Genomic DNA, 15,000 nt, shown 5'->3' with positions numbered 1-15,000 from the left:
AGAGCCATCGCACTTAGCCGGGTGGCAGAGGAGGACCAGACTATTCACAGATAGCGGCCCAACGACTCCCAGAGCCGGTCGTGCGGCGCGCGAGGTCTGCTCTCTTCACAAGAGGCTTTATTAGGGAGTGCTAAGGCAAGGTTCTGTGCCCTCCACCCTCATCGCAACACCCATGGGAGCCTCCGGTCGTCAATAGACCGCCGCACCGGCCTCTGACTGACTCTCAGAATGGACGGAAAGAGCCGGGTAAGCCTTTCAAAAGATTCGACCACGTGCCGAAAACTTTAGACTTCCGTGAGCTCTCCGGCTTGCACCGAGACCCGAAGTCGACGTGCTAAGCACCACGGGACCCCTTTCGCCTGCAGGTCCCGAGCCGCCTTTATTTGCTGTTACGAGCATCGTGTGCCCCATACCTGCGTGACAAGCACCGCAGGGCGGCAGAGCCATCGCACTTGGCCGGGTGGCAGAGGAGGACCCGACTATTCACAGATAGCGGCCCAACGACTCCCAGAGCCGGTCGTGCGGTGCGCGAGGTCTGCTCTCTTCACAAGAGGCTTTATTAGGGAGTGCTAAGGCAAGGTTCTGTGCCCTCCACCCTCATCGCAACACCCATGGGAGCCTCCGGTCGTCAATAGACCGCCGCACCGGCCTCTGACTGACTCTCAGAATGGACGGAAAGAGCCGGGTAAGCCTTTCAAAAGATTCGACCACGTGCCGAAAACTTTAGACTTCCGTGAGCTCTCCGGCTTGCACCGAGACCCGAAGTCGACGTGCGAAGCACCACGGGACCCCTTTCGCCTGCAGGTCCCGAGCCGCCTTTATTTGCTGTTACGAGCATCGTGTGCCCCATACCTGCGTGACGAGCACCGCAGGGCGGCAGAGCCATCGCACTTGGCCGGGTGGCAGAGGAGGACCAGACTATTCACAGATAGCGGCCCAACGACTCCCAGAGCCGGTCGTGCGGCGCGCGAGGTCTGCTCTCTTCACAAGAGGCTTTATTAGGGAGTGCTAAGGCAAGGTTCTGTGCCCTCCACCCTCATCGCAACACCCATGGGAGCCTCCGGTCGTCAATAGACCGCCGCACCGGCCTCTGACTGACTCTCAGAATGGACGGAAAGAGCCGGGTAAGCCTTTCAAAAGATTCGACCACGTGCCGAAAACTTTAGACTTCCGTGAGCTCTCCGGCTTGCACCGAGACCCGAAGTCGACGTGCTAAGCACCACGGGACCCCTTTCGCCTGCAGGTCCCGAGCCGCCTTTATTTGCTGTTACGAGCATCGTGTGCCCCATACCTGCGTGACGAGCACCGCAGGGCGGCAGAGCCATCGCACTTGGCCGGGTGGCAGAGGAGGACCAGACTATTCACAGATAGCGGCCCAACGACTCCCAGAGCCGGTCGTGCGGCGCGCGAGGTCTGCTCTCTTCACAAGAGGCTTTATTAGGGAGTGCTAAGGCAAGGTTCTGTGCCCTCCACCCTCATCGCAACACCCATGGGAGCCTCCGGTCGTCAATAGACCGCCGCACCGGCCTCTGACTGACTCTCAGAATGGACGGAAAGAGCCGGGTAAGCCTTTCAAAAGATTCGACCACGTGCCGAAAACTTTAGACTTCCGTGAGCTCTCCGGCTTGCACCGAGACCCGAAGTCGACGTGCTAAGCACCACGGGACCCCTTTCGCCTGCAGGTCCCGAGCCGCCTTTATTTGCTGTTACGAGCATCGTGTGCCCCATACCTGCGTGACGAGCACCGCAGGGCGGCAGAGCCATCGCACTTGGCCGGGTGGCAGAGGAGGACCAGACTATTCACAGATAGCGGCCCAACGACTCCCAGAGCCGGTCGTGCGGCGCGCGAGGTCTGCTCTCATCACAAGAGGCTTTAGGGAGTGCTCAGGCAAGGGTCAGCCCGCAGCCTTCCTGGCAACACCCAGGGGAACCAGGCCACTCGCGTCTCTCGCCTTCATTTTCGACACGAGCGCCTGCGGAGGGCCACCACCCCCTCCGATTGTCAAGAGACCTCCGCACCGGCCTCTGACTTACTCTCAGAATGGACGGAAAGAGCCGGGTAAGCCTTTGAAAAGATTCGACCACGTGCCGAAAACTTTAGACTTCCGTGAGCTCTCCGGCTTGCACCGAGACCCGAAGTCGACGTGCTTAGCACCACGGGACCCCTTTCGCCTGCAGGTCCCGAGCCGCCTTTTATTTTTGTTACGAGTATCGTGTTCCCCAAACCTGGGTGACGAGCACCGCAGGGCGGCAGAGCCATCGCGCTTGTCCGGGTGGCAGAGGAGGACCAGACTATTCACAAATAGCGGCCCAACGACTCCCAGAGCCGGTCGTGCGGCAGGCGAGGTCTGCTCTCATCACAAGAGGCTTTAGGGAGTGCTCAGGCAACGGTCAGCCCGCAGCCTTCTTGGCAACACCCAAGGGAACCAGGCCACTCGCGTCTCTCGCCTTCATTTTGGACACGAGCGCCTGTGGAGGGACGGCCGGAGTCAACGTGGGGTTTGCCCGCCCTCCAATAGTGTCAAAAGACCGCCGCACAAGTCTCTGACTGACTCTTAGAACAGACAGAAAGAGTTTGTCAAATCTGTCAAAAAATTGACAAAGTGTCAAAAATTCGACTTCCAAGAGCTCTCCGGCATGCACTCATACCTGTCATTAAAGTGCTATGCCCGTGGAACCGTTTTTCGGATGCCTTTCAGAACGGTCCCGCGCCGCCATTTTGTTCTAAAAATCGTGTTCCCATATATCTCCGGGTACCCCGCCAACCTCACTGCGGAAAAACTACAAGTGGCACTGAATGGGTCTGAATTCCAAATTTGACTGCATCGGTCTGGAACTCGGTCCGGTCAAAACCGTTTGGATTTTTCTCGGTCCGGACTTCCGCGACAGACAAAGTTAAAGTTTTCGGGCTGCAGGCACAAAACGACAGCTGGCCATTTGCCGGGCTCAATTCACCCAATTCCTCCGGCACTTCGGAGCACATGTTCGGTGTAAGTTTGCGAATCTTTCCCGATGCTGCAGCATTTTCCTCCGCTGACACTTAGAATATTTTTCACACTTTGCTGAAAATTTTTCTAAGTGTTTTTTTCCAAGTTTTCCTGGTTACTGATTTCTTCTTTTTAAACATTTTTCTAAGTTTTTCTGGTTACTGATTTCTTCTTTTTAAACATTTTTCGCAGTTTGTCTGGTTACTGATTTCTTCTTTTTAAACATTTTTCGCCGTTTTTCTGGTTACTGATTTCTTCTTTTTAAACATTTTTCGCCGTTTTTCTGGTTACTCATTTCTTCTTTTTAAACATTTTTCTAAGTTTTTCTGGTTACTGATTTCTTCTTTTTAAACATTTTTCTAAGTTTTTCTGGTTACTCATTTCTTCTTTTTAAACATTTTTCTAAGTTTTTCTGGTTACTCACTTCTTCTTTTTAAACATTTTTCTAAGTTTTTCTGGTTACTGATTTCTTCTTTTTAAACATTTTTCGCCGTTTTTCTGGTTACTGATTTCTTCTTTTTAAACATTTTTCGCCGTTTTTCTGGTTACTGATTTCTTCTTTTTAAACATTTTTCTAAGTTTTTCTGGTTACTCATTTCTTCTTTTTAAACATTTTTCTAAGTTTTTCTGGTTACTGATTTCTTCTTTTTAAACATTTTTCTAAGTTTTTCTGGTTACTCATTTCTTCTTTTTAAACATTTTTCTAAGTTTTCCTGGTTACTCACTTCTTCTTTTTAAACATTTTTCTAAGTTTTTCTGGTTACTGATTTCTTCTTTTTAAACATTTTTCTAAGTTTTTCTGGTTACTCATTTCTTCTTTTTAAACATTTTTCTAAGTTTTTCTGGTTACTGACTTCTTCTTTTTAAACATTTTTCGCAGTTTGTCTGGTTACTGATTTCTTCTTTTTAAACATTTTTCGCCGTTTTTCTGGTTACTGATTTCTTCTTTTTAAACATTTTTCTAAGTTTTTCTGGTTACTCACTTCTTCTTTTTAAACATTTTTCTAAGTTTTCCTGGTTACTGATTTCTTCTTTTTAAACATTTTTCTAAGTTTTTCTGGTTACTGATTTCTTCTTTTTAAACATTTTTCTAAGTTTTTCTGGTTACTGATTTCTTCTTTTTAAACATTTTTCGCAGTTTGTCTGGTTAATGATTTCTTCTTTTTAAACATTTTTCTAAGTTTGTCTGGTTACTGATTTCTTCTTTTTAAACATTTTTCTAAGTTTTTCTGGTTACTCACTTCTTCTTTTTAAACATTTTTCTAAGTTTTCCTGGTTACTCATTTCTTCTTTTTAAACATTTTTCGCAGTTTTTCTGGTTACTGATTTCTTCTTTTTAAACATTTTTCTAAGTTTTCCTGGTTACTGATTTCTTCTTTTTAAACATTTTTCTAAGTTTTTCTGGTTACTGATTTCTTCTTTTTAAACATTTTTCTAAGTTTTTCTGGTTACTGATTTCTTCTTTTTAAACATTTTTCTAAGTTTTTCTGGTTACTCACTTCTTCTTTTTAAACATTTTTCTAAGTTTTTCTGGTTACTCACTTCTTCTTTTGAAACATTTTTCTAAGTTTTTCTGGTTACTGATTTCTTCTTTTTAAACATTTTTCTAAGTTTTTCTGGTTACTGATTTCTTCTTTTTAAACATTTTTCGCAGTTTGTCTGGTTACTGATTTCTTCTTTTTAAACATTTTTCGCCGTTTTTCTGGTTACTGATTTCTTCTTTTTAAACATTTTTCTAAGTTTTTCTGGTTACTCACTTCTTCTTTTTAAACATTTTTCTAAGTTTTTCTGGTTACTGATTTCTTCTTTTTAAACATTTTTCGCAGTTTTTCTGGTTACTGATTTCTTCTTTTTAAACATTTTTCTAAGTTTTTCTGGTTACTGATTTCTTCTTTTTAAACATTTTTCTAAGTTTTTCTGGTTACTCACTTCTTCTTTTTAAACATTTTTCTAAGTTTTCCTGGTTACTGATTTCTTCTTTTTAAACATTTTTCGCAGTTTGTCTGGTTACTGATTTCTTCTTTTTAAACATTTTTCGCAGTTTTTCTGGTTACTGATTTCTTCTTTTTAAACATTTTTCTAAGTTTTTCTGGTTACTGATTTCTTCTTTTTAAACATTTTTCTAAGTTTTTCTGGTTACTGATTTCTTCTTTTTAAACATTTTTCTAAGTTTTTCTGGTTACTCACTTCTTCTTTTTAAACATTTTTCTAAGTTTTTCTGGTTACTCACTTCTTCTTTTGAAACATTTTTCTAAGTTTTTCTGGTTACTGATTTCTTCTTTTTAAACATTTTTCGCAGTTTGTCTGGTTACTGATTTCTTCTTTTTAAACATTTTTCGCCGTTTTTCTGGTTACTGATTTCTTCTTTTTAAACATTTTTCTAAGTTTTTCTGGTTACTCACTTCTTCTTTTTAAACATTTTTCTAAGTTTTTCTGGTTACTGATTTCTTCTTTTTAAACATTTTTCGCAGTTTTTCTGGTTACTGATTTCTTCTTTTTAAACATTTTTCTAAGTTTTTCTGGTTACTGATTTCTTCTTTTTAAACATTTTTCTAAGTTTTTCTGGTTACTCACTTCTTCTTTTTAAACATTTTTCTAAGTTTTCCTGGTTACTGATTTCTTCTTTTTAAACATTTTTCGCAGTTTGTCTGGTTACTGATTTCTTCTTTTTAAACATTTTTCGCAGTTTTTCTGGTTACTGATTTCTTCTTTTTAAACATTTTTCTAAGTTTTTCTGGTTACTGATTTCTTCTTTTTAAACATTTTTCTAAGTTTTTCTGGTTACTCACTTCTTCTTTTTAAACATTTTTCTAAGTTTTTCTGGTTACTCACTTCTTCTTTTGAAACATTTTTCTAAGTTTTTCTGGTTACTGATTTCTTCTTTTTAAACATTTTTCGCAGTTTGTCTGGTTACTGATTTCTTCTTTTTAAACATTTTTCGCCGTTTTTCTGGTTACTGATTTCTTCTTTTTAAACATTTTTCTAAGTTTTTCTGGTTACTCACTTCTTCTTTTTAAACATTTTTCTAAGTTTTTCTGGTTACTGATTTCTTCTTTTTAAACATTTTTCGCAGTTTTTCTGGTTACTGATTTCTTCTTTTTAAACATTTTTCTAAGTTTTTCTGGTTACTGATTTCTTCTTTTTAAACATTTTTCTAAGTTTTTCTGGTTACTGACTTCTTCTTTTTAAACATTTTTCTAAGTTTTCCTGGTTACTGATTTCTTCTTTTTAAACATTTTTCGCAGTTTGTCTGGTTACTGATTTCTTCTTTTTAAACATTTTTCGCAGTTTTTCTGGTTACTGATTTCTTCTTTTTAAACATTTTTCTAAGTTTTTCTGGTTACTGATTTCTTCTTTTTAAACATTTTTCTAAGTTTTTCTGGTTACTCACTTCTTCTTTTTAAACATTTTTCTAAGTTTTTCTGGTTACTCACTTCTTCTTTTGAAACATTTTTCTAAGTTTTTCTGGTTACTGATTTCTTCTTTTTAAACATTTTTCTAAGTTTTTCTGGTTACTGATTTCTTCTTTTTAAACATTTTTCGCAGTTTGTCTGGTTACTGATTTCTTCTTTTTAAACATTTTTCGCCGTTTTTCTGGTTACTGATTTCTTCTTTTTAAACATTTTTCTAAGTTTTTCTGGTTACTCACTTCTTCTTTTTAAACATTTTTCTAAGTTTTTCTGGTTACTGATTTCTTCTTTTTAAACATTTTTCGCAGTTTTTCTGGTTACTGATTTCTTCTTTTTAAACATTTTTCTAAGTTTTTCTGGTTACTGATTTCTTCTTTTTAAACATTTTTCTAAGTTTTTCTGGTTACTCACTTCTTCTTTTTAAACATTTTTCTAAGTTTTCCTGGTTACTGATTTCTTCTTTTTAAACATTTTTCGCAGTTTGTCTGGTTACTGATTTCTTCTTTTTAAACATTTTTCGCAGTTTTTCTGGTTACTGATTTCTTCTTTTTAAACATTTTTCTAAGTTTTTCTGGTTACTCACTTCTTCTTTTATAACATTTTTCTAAGTTTTCCTGGTTACTGATTTCTTCTTTTTAAACATTTTTCTAAGTTTTCCTGGTTACTGATTTCTTCTTTTTAAACATTTTTCTAAGTTTTTCTGGTTACTCATTTCTTCTTTTTAAACATTTTTCGCAGTTTTTCTGGTTACTGATTTCTTCTTTTTAAACATTTTCCTAAGTTTTCCTGGTTACTGATTTCTTCTTTTTAAACATTTTTCTAAGTTTTCCTGGTTACTCATTTCTTCTTTTTGATCATTTTTCTAAGTTTTCCTGGTTACTGATTTCTTCGTTTTGAACATTTTTCTAAGTTTTCCTGGTTACTCACTTCTTCTTTTCAAACATTTTTCTTCGTTTTTCTGTTTACTCATTTAGCACTTTCAGGCACTTTCCGATCATTTCCTCGTTCCCGATTTCACCCTTTAAAACGCTTTCGGGCATTTCCCTAAGTTTTGCGGTTCACTCGTTTGGGACTCACTGACACCTTCTCTAGCTTCCCTGCTCACTTTTTTCGTACTGTTGAGAAAATTCGAACCCTTTCCTTAACTATGCCGGTTACTGACTTCACCGCTTCAGACCCTTGTCCCCGTAATGAAAGATACCATTTCCCACCGTGGGAAATGCACGAAAATCGGACTGAACACGGGGGAGGCTCCCCCCTCGAAGGCGAGACCGTCGGCAGAACCGCCGGGTCAAACCCGGCTGAGCTACCCGGCTTACAAGTCTCAAAGTCGGTATGAGCAGTCACGTCCACCCCCATTCCCTTTTGGACCACTTCCCACGGTTCCAAATGCATGAAAATCGGCCTGTACACGGGGGAGGCACCCGCCTCGAAGACGAGACCGTCGGCAGAACCGCCGGGTCAAACCCGGCTGAGCTACCCGGCTCGGAAGCGCCAAAGTCGGGTTGAGCAGTCACATTCACTCCCATCCCCTTTTGGGCAACTTCCCACGGTTGGAAATGCATGGAAATCGGACTGAACACGGGGGAGGCTCCCCCCTCGAAGGCGAGACCGTCGGCAGAACCGCCGGATCAAACCCGGCTGAGCTACCCGGCTTACAAGTCTCAAAGTCGGTATGAGCAGACACGTCCACCCCCATTCCCTTTTGGACCACTTCCCACGGTTCGAAATGCATGAAAATCGGCCTGTATACGGGGGAGGCACCCGCCTCGAAGACGAGACCGTCGGCAGAACCGCCGGGTCAAACCCGGCTGAGCTACCCGGCTCGGAAGCGCCAAAGTCGGGTTGAGCAGTCACATTCACTCCCATCCCCTTTTGGGCAACTTCCCACGGTTGGAAATGCATGGAAATCGGACTGAACACGGGGGAGGCTCCCCCCTCGAAGGCGAGACCGTCGGCAGAACCGCCGGATCAAACCCGGCTGAGCTACCCGGCTTACAAGTCTCAAAGTCGGTATGAGCAGACACGTCCACCCCCATTCCCTTTTGGACCACTTCCCACGGTTCGAAATGCATGAAAATCGGCCTGTATACGGGGGAGGCACCCGCCTCGAAGACGAGACCGTCGGCAGAACCGCCGGGTCAAACCCGGCCGGGCTACCCGGGTTAGAAGCCCTAGAGTCGGGTTGAGCAGTCACAATCACTCCCATCCCCTTTTGAACCTGTTCCCACCGTTGGAAATGCACGAAAATCGGCCTGTACACGGGGGAGGCTCCCCCCTCGAAGGCGAGACCGTCGGCAGAACCGCCGGGTCAAACCCGGCTGAGCTACCCGGCTTACAAGTCTCGAAGTCGGGTTGAGCAGTCACATTCACTCCCATCGACTTTTGGGCAACTTCCCACCGTTGCAAATGCATGAAAATCGGCCTGTACACGGGGGAGGCACCCGCCTCGAAGTCGAGACCGTCGGCAGAACCGCCGGGTCCAACCCGGCTGAGCTACCCGGCTTACAAGTCTCAAAGCCGGGTTGGGCAGTCACGTTCACCCCCATTCCCTTTTGGATCACTTCCCACGGTTCGAAATGCACGAAAACCGGCCTGTACACGGGGGAGGGTCCGCCCTCGAAGGCGAGACCGTCGGCAGAACCGCCGGGTCAAACCTGGCTGAGCTACCCGGCTTACAAGTCTCAAAGTCGGGTTGAGCAGTCACGTTCACTCCCATCGACTTTTAGACCACTTCCCACGGTTCGAAATGCACGAAAATCGGCCTGTACACGGGGGAGGCACCCGCCTCGAAGACGAGACCGTCGGCAGAACCGCCGGGTCAAACCCGGCCGAGCTACCCGGCTTAAAAGTCTCAAAGTCGGTATGAGCAGTCACATTCACCCCCATTCCCTTTTGGACCACTTCCCACGGTTGGAAATGCATGAAAATCGGCCTGGACACGGGGGAGGCTCCCCCCTCGATGACGAGACCGTCGGCAGAACCGCCGGAACAAACCCGGCTGAGCTACCCGGCTTACAAGTCTCAAAGTCGGTATGAGCAGACACGTCCACCCCCATTCCCTTTTGGACCACTTCCCACCGTTGGAAATGCACGAAAATCGGCCTGTACACGGGGGAGGCACCGGCCTCGAAGACGAGACCGTCGGCAGAACCGCCGGGTCAAACCCGGCTGAGCTACCCGGCTTACAAGTCTCAAAGTCGGGTTGAGCAGTCACATTCACTCCCATCGACTTTTGGGCAACTTCCCACGGTTCGAAATGCACAAGATTCGGCCTGAACACGGGGGACGCTCCCCCCTCGAAGGCGAGACCGTCGGCAGACCCGCCGGGTCAAACCCGGCTGAGCTACCCGGCTCGGAAGCGCCAAAGTCGGTATGAGCAGTCACGTTCACTCCCATCCCCTTTTGGACCGCTTCCCACGGTACGAAATGCATGAAAATCGGCCTGTACACGGGGGAGGCACCCGCCTCGAAGACGAGACCGTCGGCAGAACCGCCGGATCAAACCCGGCTGAGCTACCCGGCTTACAAGTCTCAAAGTCGGGTTGAGCAGTCACATTCACTCCCATCGACTTTTGGGCAACTTCCCACGGTTCGAAATGCACAAAATTCGGCCTGAACACGGGGGACGCTCCCCCCTCGAAGGCGAGACCGTCGGCAGAACCGCCGGGTCAAACCCGGCTGAGCTACCCGGCTTAAAAGTCTCAAAGTCGGTATGAGCAGTCACATTCACCCCCATTCCCTTTTGGACCACTTCCCACGGTTGGAAATGCATGAAAATCGGCCTGGACACGGGGGAGGCTCCCCCCTCGATGACGAGACCGTCGGCAGAACCGCCGGAACAAACCCGGCTGAGCTACCCGGCTTACAAGTCTCAAAGTCGGTATGAGCAGACACGTCCACCCCCATTCCCTTTTGGACCACTTCCCACCGTTGGAAATGCACGAAAATCGGCCTGTACACGGGGGAGGCACCGGCCTCGAAGACGAGACCGTCGGCAGAACCGCCGGATCAAACCCGGCCGAGCTACCCGGGTTAGAAGCCTCAGAGTCGGGTTGAGCAGTCACGTCCACCCCCATTCCCTTTTGGACCACTTCCCACGGTTCGAAATGCACGAAAATCGGCCTGTACACGGGGGAGGGAGCCGCCTCGAAGACGAGACCGTCGGCAGAACCGCCGGTTCAAACCCGGCTGAGCTACCAGGCTCGGAAGCGCCAAAGTCGGGTTGAGCAGTCACATTCACTCCCATCCCCTTTTGGGCAACTTCCCACCGTTGCAAATGCATGAAAATCGGCCTGTACACGGGGGAGGGAGCCGCCTCGAAGACGAGACCGTCGGCAGAACCGCCGGATCAAACCCGGCTGAGCTACCAGGCTCGGAAGCGCCAAAGTCGGTATGAGCAGTCACATTCACTCCCATCCCCTTTTGGGCCACTTCCCACGGTTCGAAATGCACGAAAATCGGACTGAACACGGGGGAGGCTCCCCCCTCCAAAACGAGACCATCGGCAGAATCGACGGGTCAAACCCGGCCGAGCTACCCGGGTTAGAAGCCTCAAAGTCGGGTTGAGCAGTCACGTCCACCCCCATCCCCTTTTGGACCACTTCCCACGGTTCGAAATGCACGAAAATCGGCCTGTACACGGGGGAGGCACCCGCCTCGAAGACGAGACCGTCGGCAGACCCGCCGGATCAAACCCGGCCGAGCTACACGGCTTACAAGTCTCAATGTCGGTATGAGCAGTCACGTCCACCCCTATTCCCTTTTGGACCACTTCCCACGGTACGAAATGCATGAAAATCGGCCTGTACACGGGGGAGGCACCCGCCTCGAAGACGAGACCGTCGGCAGAACCGCCGGGTCAAACCCGGCTGAGCTACCCGGCTCGGAAGCGCCAAAGTCGGGTTGAGCAGTCACATTCACTCCCATCGACTTTTGGGCAACTTCCCACGGTTCGAAATGCACAAAATTCGGCCTGAACACGGGGGACGCTCCCCCCTCGAAGGCGAGACCGTCGGCAGAACCGCCGGGTCAAACCCGGCTGAGCTACCCGGGTCGGAAGCGCCAAGGTCGGTATGAGCAGTCACATTCACTCCCATCCCCTTTTGGACCGCTTCCCACGGTTTGAAATGCACGAAAATCGGCCTGTACACGGGGGAGGCTCCGCCCTCGAAGGCGAGACCGACGGCAGAACCGCCGGGTCAAACCCGGCCGGGCTACCCGGGTTAGAAGCCTCAGAGTCGGGTTGAGCAGTCACATTCACCCCCATCCCCTTTTGAACCTCTTCCCACCGTTGGAAATGCACGAAAATCGGCCTGTACACGGGGGAGGCGCCCCTCTCGAAGGCGAGACCGACGGCAGAACCGCCGGGTCAAACCCGGCCGAGCTACCCGGGTTAGAAGCCTCAGAGTCGGGTTGAGCAGTCACATTCACCCCCATTCCCTTTTGGACCACTTCCCACGGTACGAAATGCATGAAAATCGGCCTGTACACGGGGGAGGCACCCGCCTCGAAGACGAGACCGTCGGCAGAACCGCCGGGTCAAACCCGGCTGAGCTACCCGGGTCGGAAGCGCCAAGGTCGGTATGAGCAGTCACATTCACTCCCATCCCCTTTTGGACCGCTTCCCACGGTTTGAAATGCACGAAAATCGGCCTGTACACGGGGGAGGCTCCGCCCTCGAAGGCGAGACCGACGGCAGAACCGCCGGGTCAAACCCGGCCGGGCTACCCGGGTTAGAAGCCTCAGAGTCGGGTTGAGCAGTCACATTCACCCCCATCCCCTTTTGAACCTCTTCCCACCGTTGGAAATGCACGAAAATCGGCCTGTACACGGGGGAGGCCCCCCTCTCGAAGACGAGACCGTCGGCAGACCCGCCGGATCAAACCCGGCCGAGCTACACGGCTTACAAGTCTCGATGTCGGTATGAGCAGTCACGTCCACCCCCATTCCCTTTTGGACCACTTCCCACGGTACGAAATGCATGAAAATCGGCCTGTACACGGGGGAGGCACCCGCCTCGAAGACGAGACCGTCGGCAGAACCGCCGGGTCAAACCCGGCTGAGCTACCCGGCTCGGAAGCGCCAAAGTCGGGTTGAGCAGTCACATTCACTCCCATCCCCTTTTGGGCCACTTCCCACGGTTCGAAATGCATGAAAATCGGCCTGTACACGGGGGACGCTCCCCCCTCGAAGGCGAGGCCGTCGGCAGAACCGCCGGGTCAAACCCGGCTGAGCTACCCGGGTTAGATGCCTCAAAGTCGGGTTGAGCAGTCACATTCACCCCCATCCCCTTTCGGCCCCCTTCCCACGGTTGGAAATGCATGAAAATCGGCCTGTACACGGTGGGCGCTCCCCCCTCGAAGGTGAGACCTTCGGCAGAACCGCCGGGTCAAATCCTGCCGAGCTACCCGCGTTAGAGGTCTCAATGTCGGCTTCAGCAGTCACATTCAATCCCATTCCCGTTTGGACCTCTTCCCGCCGATGGAAATGCACAAAATTCGGCCTGAACACGCGGGACGCTCCCCCCTCGAAGGCGAGACCGTCGCCAGAACCGCCGGGTCAAATCCGGCTGAGCTACCCGCGTTACAGGTCTCAAAGTCGGGTTGAGCAGTCACGTTCACCCCCATCCCCTTTCGGACCCCTTCCCACGGTTGGAAATGCATGAAAATCGGCCTGTACACGGTGGGCGCTCCCCCCTCGAAGGTGAGACCTTCGGCAGAACCGCCGGGTCAAATCCGGCCGAGCTACCCGCGTTAGAGGTCTCAATGTCGGCTTCAGCAGTCACATTCAATCCCATTCCCGTTTGGACCTCTTCCCGCCGATGGAAATGCACAAAATTCGGCCTGAACACGCGGGAGGCTCCCCCCTCGAAGGTGAGACCTTCGGCAGAACCGCCGGGTCAAATCCGGCCGAGCTACCCGCGTTAGAGGTCTCAATGTCGGCTTCAGCAGTCACATTCAATCCCATTCCCGTTTGGACCTCTTCCCGCCGATGGAAATGCACAAAATTCGGCCTGAACACGCGGGACGCTCCCCCCTCGAAGGCGAGACCGTCGCCAGAACCGCCGGGTCAAATCCGGCCGAGCTACCCGCGTTAGAGGTCTCAATGTCGGCTTCAGCAGTCACATTCAATCCCATTCCCTTTTGGAACACTTCCCGCCGTTAACAATGCACGATATTCGGCCTGAACACGCGGGACGCTCCCCCCTCGAAGGTGAGACCTTCGGCAGAACCGCCGGGTCAAATCCTGCCGAGCTACCCGCGTTAGAGGTCTCAATGTCGGCTTCAGCAGTCACATTCAATCCCATTCCCGTTTGGACCTCTTCCCGCCGATGGAAATGCACAAAATTCGGCCTGAACACGCGGGGCGCTCCCCCCTCGAAGGCGAGACCGTCGCCAGAACCGCCGGGTCAAATCCGGCTGAGCTACCCGCGTTACAGGTCTCAAAGTCGGCTTCAGCAGTCACATTCAATCCCATTCCCTTTTGGAACACTTCCCGCCGTTAACAATGCACGATATTCGGACTGAACACGGGGGCCGGTCCGCCCTCGAAGTCAACACCGTCCGCAGAACCGCCGGGGCAAATCCGGCTGAGCTACCCCGCCCCCGAACACTCAAAGTCCCTCTGAAGCCTTGCATTCGCCTCCTTGGAAAATTGACGTCAAACATTACCAAAATCGGGGGCACGAGCACTAAAGCTAAGTCTCACCCTTTCCCTATCCCTAACCAGGAACCGAACGCCCACCCTCAGCCTCACACCAACGCCGGTGCCACTCCAGACAGACACACCCTTCAAAACCACACCCATCCGGCCATGCAACTCAAAAAGGGTCCAAATTCAGAAACACCCCCTTCAAAAGGCACTCCATCCTCGGCCACACCACCGGGACATGCTCCCCTCGGCGATAATTAAGCCCCCACCACTATTTGAAGCCAACCGCAGCCGCAACTCGAACGGAGAAATCAGTAACCAATTCAAAAATGCGCTTGGTTACTGATTTCTACTGAGCCGAAAAAATTCTAAGTGTCGGTGGTTACTGATTTATACCAACCCGAAAATATTCTAAGTGTCGGTGGTTACTGATTTATACCAACCCGAAAAAATTCTAAGTGTCAGTGGTTACTGATTTATACCAACTCGAAAAAATTCTAAGTGTCAGTGGTTACTGATTTATACCAACCCGAAAATATTCTAAGTGTCAGTGGTTACTGATTTGTACCGACCCGAAAATATTCTAAGTGTCAGTGGTTACTGATTTATACCAACCCGAAAAAATTCTAAGTGTCAGTGGTTACTGATTTATACCAAGTCGAAAAAATTCTAAGTGTCAGTGGTTACTGATTTATACCAACCCGAAAATATTCTAAGTGTCAGTGGTTACTGATTTATACCAACTCGAAAAAATTCTAAGTGTCAGTGGTTACTGATTTATACCGACCCGAAAAAATTCTAAGTGTCAGTGGTTACTGATTTATACCAACTCGAAAATATTCTAAGTGTCGGTGGTTACTGATTTATACCAACCCGAAAAAATTCTAAGTGTCAGTGGTTACTGATTTATACCAACTCGAAAAAATTCTAAGTGTCGGTGGTTACTGATT

Source organism: Chiloscyllium punctatum, unplaced genomic scaffold (genome assembly GCF_047496795.1).
Source record: "Chiloscyllium punctatum isolate Juve2018m unplaced genomic scaffold, sChiPun1.3 scaffold_583, whole genome shotgun sequence".
In the NCBI taxonomy this organism is placed as follows: Eukaryota; Metazoa; Chordata; class Chondrichthyes; order Orectolobiformes; family Hemiscylliidae; genus Chiloscyllium; species Chiloscyllium punctatum.
Note: the sequence above shows the minus strand (reverse complement) of the source record.